Below are 10,527 nucleotides of genomic sequence, written 5' to 3'. Positions count from 1 at the left end.
CGGCTCACTCCCGGCTCACTCCCGGCTCACTCCTCGCTCACTCCTCGCTCACTCCCGGCTCACTCCCGGCTCACTCCCGGCTCACTCCCGGCTCACTCCCGGTTCACTCCCGGCTCACTCCTGGTTTACTCCCGGCTCACTCCTCGCTCACTCCTGGCTCACTCCTGGCTCACTCCTGGCTTACTTCTGGCTCACTCCTGGCTCACTCCTGGCTTAATCCTGACTCACTCCCGGCTCACTCCCGGCTCACTCCCGGCTCACTCCCGGCTCACTCCCGGCTCACTCCCGGCTCACTCCCGGCTCACTCCCGGCTCACTCCTGGCTTACTCCTGGCTCACTCCCGGCTTACTCCTCGCTCACTCCTCGTTCACTCTTAGCTCACTTTTCGCTCACTCCTCGCTCACTCCTCGCTCACTCCCGGCTCACTCTCCGCTCACTCCCGGCTCACTCCTCGCTCACTCCTGGCTCACTCTTCACTCACTCACTCACTCTTCACTCATTCTTTACTCAATCACTTACTCACTCACTGCCAACCAGCCAGCCAGTCGCTCACTCGCTCACTCCTGACTCACTCCTTGCTCACTCCCGGCTCACTCCCGGCTCACTCCCGGCTCACTCCTCGCTCACTCCTCGCTCACTCCCGGCTCACTCCCGGCTCACTCCCGGCTCACTCCCGGCTCACTCCCGGCTCACTCCCGGCTCACTCCCGGCTCACTCCTGGTTTACTCCCGGCTCACTCCTCGCTCACTCCTCGCTCACTCCCGGCTCACTCCCGGCTCACTCCCGGCTCACTCCCGGCTCACTCCTCGCTCACTCCCCGCTCACTCCTCGCTCACTCCCCGCTCACTCCCGGCTCACTCCTGGCTCACTCCTGGCTTACTCCTGAATCACTCCCGGCTCACTCCCGGCTCACTCCCGGCTCACTCCCGGCTCACTCCCGGCTCACTCCTCGCTCACTCCCGGCTCACTCCCGGCTCACTCCCGGCTCACTCCTGGCTCACTCCCGGCTCACTCCCGGCTCACTCCCGGCTCACTCCTGGTTTACTCCCGGCTCACTCCTCGCTCACTCCTGGCTCACTCCTGGCTTACTTCTGGCTCACTCCTGGCTCACTCCTGGCTTACTCCTGACTCACTTCTGGTTCACTCCCGGCTCACTCCTCGCTCACTACTCGCTCACTCCTCGCTCACTCCTCGCTCACTCCTCGCTCACTCCTCGCTCACTCCCGGCTTACTCCTCGCTCACTCCCGGTTCACTCCTCGCTCACTCCCCGCTCACTCCTCGCTCACTCCCCGCTCACTCCCGGCTCACTCCTGCCTCACTCCTGGCTTACTCCTGACTCACTCCCGGCTCACTCCCGGCTCACTCCCGGCTCACTCCCGGCTCACTCCCGGCTCACTCCCGGCTCACTCCCGGCTCACTCCTGGCTTACTCCTGGCTCACTCCCGGCTCACTCCTCGCTCACTCCTCGTTCACTCTTAGCTCACTTTTCGCTCACTCCTCGCTCACTCCTCGCTCACTCCCGGCTCACTCTCCGCTCACTCCCGGCTCACTCCTCGCTCACTCCTGGCTCACTCCTGGCTCACTCCTGGCTCACTCTTCACTCACTCACTCACTCTTCACTCATTCTTTACTCAATCACTTACTCACTCACTGCCAACCAGCCAGCCAGTCGCTCACTCGCTCACTCCTGACTCACTCCTTGCTCACTCCCGGCTCACTCCCGGCTCACTCCCGGCTCACTCCTCGCTCACTCCTCGCTCACTCCCGGCTCACTCCCGGCTCACTCCCGGCTCACTCCCGGCTCACTCCCGGCTCACTCCTGGTTTACTCCCGGCTCACTCCTCGCTCACTCCTGGCTCACTCCTGGCTCACTCCTGGCTTACTTCTGGCTCACTCCTGGCTCACTCCTGGCTTACTCCTGACTCACTCCCGGCTCACTCCCGGCTCACTCCCGGCTCACTCCCGGCTCACTCCCGGCTCACTCCTCGCTCACTCCTCGCTCACTCCTCGCTCACTCCTCGCTCACTCCTCGTTCACTCCTGGCTCACTCTTCACTCACTCACTCACTCTTCACTCATTCTTTACCCAATCACTTACTCACTCACTGCCAACCAGCCAGCCAGTCGCTCACTCGCTCACTTCTGACTCACTCCTTGCTCACTCCCGGCTCACTCCCGGCTCACTCCCGGCTCACTCCTCGCTCACTCCTCGCTCACTCCCGGCTCACTCCCGGCTCACTCCCGGCTCACTCCCGGCTCACTCCCGGCTCACTCCCGGCTCACTCCTGGTTTACTCCCGGCTCACTCCTCGCTCACTCCTCTCTCACTCCTCGCTCACTCCTCGCTCACTCCTCGCTCACTCCCGGCTCACTCCTCGCTCACTCCCGGCTCACTCCTGGCTCATTCCTGGCTTACTCCTGACTCACTTCTGGCTCACTCCCGGCTCACTCCCGGCTCACTCCCGGCTCACTCCCGGCTCACTCCCGGCTCACTCCCGGCTCACTCCTGGCTTACTCCTGGCTCACTCCCGGCTCACTCCTCGCTCACTCCTGGCTCACTCCTGGCTCACTCCTCGTTTACTCCTGGCTCACTCTTCACTCACTCACGCACTCTTCACTCATTCTTTACTCAATCACTTACTCACTCACTGCCAACCAGCCAGCCAGTCAGCCAGCCAGTCGCTCACTCGCTCACTCCTGACTCACTCCTGGCTCACTCCTGACTCACTCCCGGCTCACTCCCGGCTCACTCCCGGCTCACTCCCGGCTCACTCCCGGCTCACTCCCGGCTCACTCCCGGCTCACTCCCGGCTCACTCCTCGCTCACTCATTCGCTCACTCCTCGCTCACTCATTCGCTCACTCCTCGCTCACTCCTCGCTCCCTCCTCGCCCGCTCCTCGCTCACTTCTCGCTCCCTCCTCGCTCCCTCCTCGCTCAGTCACTCGCTCCCTCCTCGCTCCCTCTTCGCTCCCTCCTCACTCCCTCCTCGCTCACTCCTCTCTCACTTCTCACTCACTCCTCGCTCACTCACTCGCTCACTCCTCGCTCCCTCCTCGCTCACTCACTCGCTTACTCCGTGCTCCCTCCTCGCTACGCGTGCGCTACTTAACTTTTTATTTTTTACTTTTTAAAAATACTAGACCACAACATTGCGCGCGCTTCGCGCGCGCCACTTAGCATTTTTATATTGAACATTGCACTTTTTTTTCTTCTGTAATATTACTTTCACACACTTTATCATATTTAATGCCCTTCTCTATCTCACGCTCTTTCTCCCACTCTCTAAATTATTAATTATAATATTAATGATATTAATTATATTATTTTCATATTGTTCAATATTACTCTTACACTTTACTTTCTTATTTAATCCTCTTCTTTATCTCTCACGCTCTCCCACTCTCCTCCCTCCACCCCTCTCTCACTCTCTAAACACAAATTAGTGATTATATTATATTTTCATGTTTCTTAATATCACTCTTACATACTTTATCTCCATACTTAATCCCCATTAAATAAATTAAAAATTATAATATATTATATGTAATGTTACCTGTTAATTTTCAATCAATTTTCAAAACTTTCACTTTCTGGCGAACTCTTTAGAAAATTATTGTACGCGTCCGGAACTATAGGAAAACTGTGTTAAAATAAATAGAATTCTCGATATTCGATTAGCATTTCCCGTCAACCCTCAAAATTCAAGTTTTCTGGAAAATATAATTGTTTAAAAAATGTTTTAATTAATTATATCACCTGAATTCTATAGCAAATTATAGTACGCGTCCGGAACTATGTGAGAATTACGTTAAAATAAATAGATCAGTCGATATTTGATTAGCATTTCAGGTCTAGCTTTAAAAATTCAAATTTTCCGGGCAAAATAATTGTTTAAAAAATGTTTTTATTAATTATAACACCGTAACTTTCCAAAAACTATTGTACGCGTCCAGAACTATATGAAAACTGCGTTAAAATAAATAGAACTGTTGATATTCGATTTGCATTTCACGTCTAGCCCTCAAAATTCAAGTTTTTCGGGCAAAATAATTGTTTAAAAAGTGTTTTAATTAATTATATTACCAAAACTCTTTAGAAAATTATTGTACGCGTCTGAAACTATATGAGAACTGCGTTAAAATAAATAAAACTAACGATATGTGAACAGCATCTCACCTTTAGCCCTCAAAAGTCAAGTTTTTCGGACAAAATAATTGTTTAAAAAATGTTTTAATTAATTATAACACCGTAACTTTTTAAAAAACTCTTGTAAGCGTCCAGAACTATATGAGAATTACGTTAAAATAATTAGATCTGTCGATATTCGATTAGCACTTGTCGTGTAGCCTTAGAAATTCAAGTTTTTCAAGCATAATAATTGTTTAAAAAATGTTCTAATTAATTATATCACCGGAACTTTATAGAAGCATATTGTACGCGTCCCGAAATATATGAGAATTACGTTAAAATACATAGATCTGTCGATATTCGATTAGCACTTGTCGTGTAGCCTTAGAAATTCAAGTTTTTCAAGCATAATAATTGTTTAAAAAATGTTCTAATTAATTATATCACCGGAACTTTATAGAAACATATTGTACGCGTCCCGAACTATATGAGAATTACGTTAAAATAATTAGATCTGTCGATATTCGATTAGCACTTGTCGTGTAGCCTTAGAAATTCAAGTTTTTCAAGCAAAATAATTGTTTAAATAATGTTCTAATTAATTATATCACCGGAACTTTACAGAAACATATTGTACGCGTCCCGAACTATATGAGAATTACGTTAAAATACATAGATCTGTCGATATTCGATTAGCACTTATCGTGTAGCCTCAAATATTCAAGTTTTTTGGGCAAAATAATTGTTTAAAAAATGTTTTAATTAATTATATCACCTGAACTTTATAGAAACATATTGTAAGCGTCCCGAACTATATGAGAATTACGTTAAAATAATTAGATCTGTCGATATTCGATTAGCACTTGTCGTGTAGCCTTAGAAATTCCAGTTTTTCAAGCATAATAATTGTTTAAAAAATGTTCTAATTAATTATATCACCGGAACTTTATAGAAACATATTGTACGCGTCCCGAACTATATGAGAATTACGTTCAAATAAATAGATCTGTTGATATTCGATTAGCACTTGTCGTGTAGCCTTAAAAATTCAAGTTTTTCAAGCAAAATAATTGTTTAAAAAATGTTCTAATTAATTATATCACCGGAACTTTACAGAAACATATTGTACGCGTCCCGAACTATATGAGAATTACGTTCAAATAAATAGATCTGTCGATATTCAAATAGCACTTGACGTGTAGCCTTAGAAATTCAAGTTTTTCGGGCAAAATAATTGTTTAAAAAATGTTTTAATTAATTATATCACCTGAACTTTATAGAAACAGATTGTACGCGTCCCGAACTATATGAGAATTACGTTAAAATAATTAGATCTGTCGATATTCGATTAGCACTTGTCGTGTAGCCTTAGAAATTCAAGTTTTTCAAGCATAATAATTGTTTAAAAAATGTTCTAATTAATTATATCACCGGAACTTTATAGAAACATATTGTACGCGTCCCGAACTATATGAGAATTACGTTCAAATAAATAGATCTGTCGATATTCGATTAGCACTTGTCGTGTAGCCTTAGAAATTCAAGTTTTTCAAGCAAAATAATTGTTTAAAAAATGTTCTAATTAATTATATCACCGGAACTTTACAGAAACATATTGTACGCGTCCCGAACTATATGAGAATTACGTTCAAATAAATAGATCTGTCGATATTCAAATAGCACTTGACGTGTAGCCTTAGAAATTCAAGTTTTTCGGGCAAAATAATTGTTTAAAAAATGTTTTAATTAATTATATCACCTGAACTTTATAGAAACAGATTGTACGCGTCCCGAACTATATGAGAATTACGTTAAAATACATAGATCTGTCGATATTCGATTAGCACTTGTCGTGTAGCCTCAAAAATTCAAGTTTTTTGGGCAAAATAATTGTTTAAAAAATGTTTTAATTAATTATATCACCTGAACTTTATAGAAACATATTGTAAGCGTCCCGAACTATATGAGAATTACGTTAAAATAATTAGATCTGTCGATATTCGATTAGCACTTGTCGTGTAGCCTTAGAAATTCAAGTTTTTCAAGCATAATAATTGTTTAAAAAATGTTCTAATTAATTATATCACCGGAACTTTATAGAAACATATTGTACGCGTCCCGAACTATATGAGAATTACATTCAAATAAATAGATCTGTCGATATTCGATTAGCACTTGTCGTGTAGCCTTAGAAATTCAAGTTTTTCAAGCAAAATAATTGTTTAAAAAATGTTCTAATTAATTATATCACCGGAACTTTACAGAAACATATTGTACGCGTCCCGAACTATATGAGAATTACGTTCAAATAAATAGATCTGTCGATATTCAAATAGCACTTGACGTGTAGCCTTAGAAATTCAAGTTTTTCGGGCAAAATAATTGTTTAAAAAATGTTTTAATTAATTATATCACCTGAACTTTATAGAAACAGATTGTACGCGTCCCGAACTATATGAGAATTACGTTAAAATACATAGATCTGTCGATATTCGATTAGCACTTGTCGTGTAGCCTCAAAAATTCAAGTTTTTTGGGCAAAATAATTGTTTAAAAAATGTTTTAATTAATTATATCACCTGAACTTTATAGAAACATATTGTAAGCGTCCCGAACTATATGAGAATTACGTTAAAATAATTAGATCTGTCGATATTCGATTAGCACTTGTCGTGTAGCCTTAGAAATTCAAGTTTTTCAAGCATAATAATTGTTTAAAAAATGTTCTAATTAATTATATCACCGGAACTTTATAGAAACATATTGTACGCGTCCCGAACTATATGAGAATTACGTTCAAATAAATAGATCTGTCGATATTCGATTAGCACTTGTCGTGTAGCCTTAGAAATTCAAGTTTTTCAAGCAAAATAATTGTTTAAAAAATGTTTTAATTAATTATATCACCTGAACTTTATAGAAACATATTGTAAGCGTCCCGAACTATATGAGAATTACGTTAAAATAATTAGATCTGTCGATATTCGATTAGCACTTGTCGTGTAACCTTAGAAATTCAAGTTTTTCAAGCATAATAATTGTTTAAAAAATGTTCTAATTAATTATATCACCGGAACTTTATAGAAACATATTGTACGCGTCCCGAACTATATGAGAATTACGTTCAAATAAATAGATCTGTCGATATTCGATTAGCACTTGTCGTGTAGCCTTAGAAATTCAAGTTTTTCAAGCAAAATAATTGTTTAAAAAATGTTTTAATTAATTATATCACCTGAACTTTATAGAAACATATTGTAAGCGTCCCGAACTATATGAGAATTACGTTAAAATAATTAGATCTGTCAATATTCGATTAGCACTTGTCGTGTAGCCTTAGAAATTCAAGTTTTTCAAGCATAATAATTGTTTAAAAAATGTTCTAATTAATTATATCACCGGAACTTTATAGAAACATATTGTACGCGTCCCGAACTATATGAGAATTACGTTAAAATACATAGATCTGTCGATATTCGATTAGCACTTGTCGTGTAGCCTCAAAAATTCAAGTTTTTTGGGCAAAATAATTGTTTAAAAAATGTTTTAATTAATTATATCACCTGAACTTTATAGAAACATATTGTAAGCGTCCCGAACTATATGAGAATTACGTTAAAATAATTAGATCTGTCGATATTCGATTAGCACTTGTCGTGTAGCCTTAGAAATTCAAGTTTTTCAAGCATAATAATTGTTTAAAAAATGTTCTAATTAATTATATCACCGGAACTTTATAGAAACATATTGTACGCGTCCCGAACTATATGAGAATTACGTTCAAATAAATAGATCTGTCGATATTCGATTAGCACTTGTCGTGTAGCCTTAGAAATTCAAGTTTTTCAAGCAAAATAATTGTTTAAAAAATGTTCTAATTAATTATATCACCGGAACTTTACAGAAACATATTGTACGCGTCCCGAACTATATGAGAATTACGTTAAAATACATAGATCTGTCGATATTCGATTAGCACTTGTCGTGTAGCCTCAAAAATTCAAGTTTTTTGGGCAAAATAATTGTTTAAAAAATGTTTTAATTAATTATATCACCTGAACTTTATAGAAACATATTGTAAGCGTCCCGAACTATATGAGAATTACGTTAAAATAATTAGATCTGTCGATATTCGATTAGCACTTGTCGTGTAGCCTTAGAAATTCAAGTTTTTCAAGCATAATAATTGTTTAAAAAATGTTCTAATTAATTATATCACCGGAACTTTATAGAAACATATTGTACGCGTCCCGAACTATATGAGAATTACGTTCAAATAAATAGATCTGTCGATATTCGATTAGCACTTGTCGTGTAGCCTTAGAAATTCAAGTTTTTCAAGCAAAATAATTGTTTAAAAAATGTTTTAATTAATTATATCACCTGAACTTTATAGAAACATATTGTAAGCGTCCCGAACTATATGAGAATTACGTTAAAATAATTAGATCTGTCGATATTCGATTAGCACTTGTCGTGTAGCCTTAGAAATTCAAGTTTTTCAAGCATAATAATTGTTTAAAAAATGTTCTAATTAATTATATCACCGGAACTTTATAGAAACATATTGTACGCGTCCCGAACTATATGAGAATTACGTTCAAATAAATAGATCTGTCGATATTCGATTAGCACTTGTCGTGTAGCCTTAGAAATTCAAGTTTTTCAAGCAAAATAATTGTTTAAAAAATGTTCTAATTAATTATATCACCGGAACTTTACAGAAACATATTGTACGCGTCCCGAACTATATGAGAATTACGTTCAAATAAATAGATCTGTCGATATTCAAATAGCACTTGACGTGTAGCCTTAGAAATTCAAGTTTTTCGGGCAAAATAATTGTTTAAAAAATGTTTTAATTAATTATATCACCGGAACTTTATAGAAACATATTGTACGCGTCCCGAACTATATGAGAATTACATTAAAATACATAGATCTGTCGATATTCGATTAGCACTTGTCGTGTAGCCTCAAAAATTCAAGTTTTTTGGGCAAAATAATTGTTTAAAAAATGTTTTAATTAATTATATCACCTGAACATTATAGAAACATATTGTAAGCGTCCCGAACTTAATGAGAATTACGTTAAAATAATTAGATCTGTCGATATTCGATTAGCACTTGTCGTGTAGCCTTAGAAATTCAAGTTTTTCAAGCATAATAATTGTTTAAAAAATGTTCTAATTAATTATATCACCGGAACTTTATAGAAACATATTGTACGCGTCCCGAACTATATGAGAATTACGTTCAAATAAATAGATCTGTCGATATTCAAATAGCACTTGACGTGTAGCCTTAGAAATTCAAGTTTTTCGGGCAAAATAATTGTTTAAAAAATGTTCTAATTAATTATATCACCTGAACTTTATAGAAACATATTGTACGCGTCCCGAACTATATGAGAATTACGTTAAAATAATTAGATCTGTCGATATTCGATTAGCACTTGTCGTGTAGCCATAAAAATTCAAGTTTTTCAAGCAAAATAATTGTTTAAAAAATGTTTTAATTAATTATATTACCGGAACTCTTTAGAAATTTATTGTACGCGTCCGGAACTATATAAGAATTCCGTTAAAATAAATAGAACTGTCGATATTTGAACAGCATCTCACCTTTAGCCCTCAAAAGTCAAGTTTTTCGGACAAAATAATTGTTTAAAAAATGTTTTAATTAATTATATCACTGGAACTCTTTAGAAAATTATTGGACGCGTCCGGAACTATATGAAAACTGCGTTAAAATAAATAAATCTGTTGATATTCAATTAGCACTTCACGTCCAGCTTTCAAAATTCAAGTTTTCCGGGCAAAATAATTTTTAAAAAAATGTTTTTATTAATTACAACACCATAACTTTTTTAAAAACTATTGACACACGTTTAATCGGCATCGCGGAAAAGCGACAACAATACTTCGAGAGATGCGAGTATTGATGCCATGCCCTTTTTTAGAAAGGATTCTTACTTCTCCCCCCCCCCTTTCTCTCTTTCTCTCTCTCTCTCTCTTTCTCTTCCTCTCGTATATTTTTTATTTGGCTCTTTTTTCTTTTTCCCTGATTTCTTGTAATTATTTCAATTAGCTATCAAAAGTGACAGTTTGACAGCTGAAAATGACACGAAGTAGTTTGACAGCTGGAAATGACACGAAGTGAAGACAGTCACAACACACTTAACAACTTTATAGCGAGACAGCCAATCAGCATCTCGGAAAAGCGGCAACAATAAATTCGATTCGATTTAACATCTCCTTTTTTAGATAGGAAAAATAAATTACAACAATAAATGTATAAATAATATTTATACAAATTTGACAGCTGTCAAAATTGCAATGACAGCTACTCTTGCAACACGAAGTATGCGCAGCAAGAGAACCAATCGGCATCGCGGAA

Source organism: Monomorium pharaonis, chromosome 9, assembly GCF_013373865.1.
Source record: "Monomorium pharaonis isolate MP-MQ-018 chromosome 9, ASM1337386v2, whole genome shotgun sequence".
NCBI lineage: Eukaryota > Metazoa > Arthropoda > Insecta > Hymenoptera > Formicidae > Monomorium > Monomorium pharaonis.
This window is presented reverse-complemented; position numbering follows the sequence as displayed.